Consider the following 1,885-nt stretch of genomic DNA (forward strand, 5'->3'; position numbering starts at 1 on the left):
AATTCAATTTACATTAAGCCTGCTGCAAATCTCATTTACTTTCCTGCACGTGTGTTCCTCTGCATTTTACATTTGAGCCACTGTGATCTGAATTTACTTTTCATGCAATTTTAATTTCCTTGCAATTGTTCTAAGCTTTGATTTACTGCTTTCATTTAATTTCCCTGCACCCAGTCTCCTTTACTTTCGTGCAATTTACTTTTCTTTCAATTTAAGATTCTTGCAATTTACATTTCTTGCTCTTTAAGTTACTGTCCAATTTACTTTCTGCACTTTAATTTTCCTTGTCATTTACTTTCTGCTGCATCAATTATCACACAAATGTTAGCTTGACTAAACTAATCACCCACTAAAGTTGCTTGATCCATCAATCCCTGTGGGATCGACCTCACTCCCGTGAGTTTTATTACTTGACGCGACCCAGTGCACTTGCCAGAAACAGGTTACAAACTGGCGTTCAACTCCAAGAAAGACCTCTACACGTATAAAGCTCAATTCTCAGCCCAAGCACACACCAAGTGGGCCCCGAAAGTGGATTTCTGCATCATTTACTCATTTCTGTAAACCCTAGTAACTAGTTTAGTATAAATAGGACTTTTTACTATCTTTGTAAAGGATCTTTGATCAGTTTTATGCTTTCTTAGACTTTCATGGGGGCTGGTCATTCGGCCAAACCTGGACCATTATCACTTATGTATTTTCGAATGGTAGAGTTTCTACACACCATAGATTAAGGTGTGGAGCTCTGCTGTTCCTCATGAATTAATACAAAGTACTACTGTTTTTCTATTCAATTCAAGCTTATTCCTATTCTAAGATATCTATTCGCACCCAAGAACATGATGAATGTGATGATTATGTGACGCTCATCATCATTCTCACTTATGAATGCGTGCCTGACAAATACTTCCGTTCTACATGCAAACAAGCTAGAATGAATATCTCTTGGATATCTAATACAGAGGACCGAGTCCGAGATATTAGAATCTTCGTGGTATAAGTTAGAACCCATGGAAGGCCATTCTTGAGATCCGGAAAGTCTAAACCTTGTCTGTGGTATTCCGAGTAGGATCTGGGAAGGGATGGCTGTGATGAGCTTCAAACTCACGAGTGCTGGGCGTAGTGACAGACGCAAAAGGATAGTAAATCCTATTCCAATATGATCGAGAACTGACAGATGGTTAGCGATGCAGTGATAGCATATTGGACCATTTTCACAGAGAGAACGGGATGTAGCCATTGACAACGGTGATGCCCTACATAAAACTTGCCATGGAAAGGAGTAGGAATGGTTGGATGAAGACAACAGGAAAGCAAAGGTTCAGAGGAACAAAAGCATCTCTACACGCTTATCTAAAACTCTCACCAATGAATTACATAAGTATCTCTATCCTATTTTAATTATCTTTTAGTATACTATAATCTCTTAATACATTTGAATCCGCCTGACTGAGATTTACAAGGTGACCATAGCTTGCTTCAAGCCGACAATCTCCGTGGGATCGACCCTTACTCACGTAAGGTTTATTACTTGGACGACCCAGTGCACTTGCTGGTCAGTTGTGCGAAGTTGTGACAAAGAATTAAAATTATGAACGTGCGTATAAAGTTTTCAACGCCGTTACCAAGGAATGGAACCGTCACGATTTCTGCGCACCAGGCTAGGGTAAAGGTAAGGATGCATATGGTCAAGTGAGCTTGAAATTTGTATCTTTGATTAGCCTAAGCTCTCACCTAACACATGTAACAACCTATATAATTCTAATACACAACTTAGCTACCCCATGATTCTCACTTTTTTCACATATTCATGCATTCTTTTTAATTCACATTCCATATGCATTGATTTTTATTGAACTTTACTTTGGGGCATTTTTGTCCCCTT

The sequence above is a fragment of the Arachis ipaensis genome, chromosome B04 (genome assembly GCF_000816755.2).
Source record: "Arachis ipaensis cultivar K30076 chromosome B04, Araip1.1, whole genome shotgun sequence".
Taxonomy (NCBI): domain Eukaryota; kingdom Viridiplantae; phylum Streptophyta; class Magnoliopsida; order Fabales; family Fabaceae; genus Arachis; species Arachis ipaensis.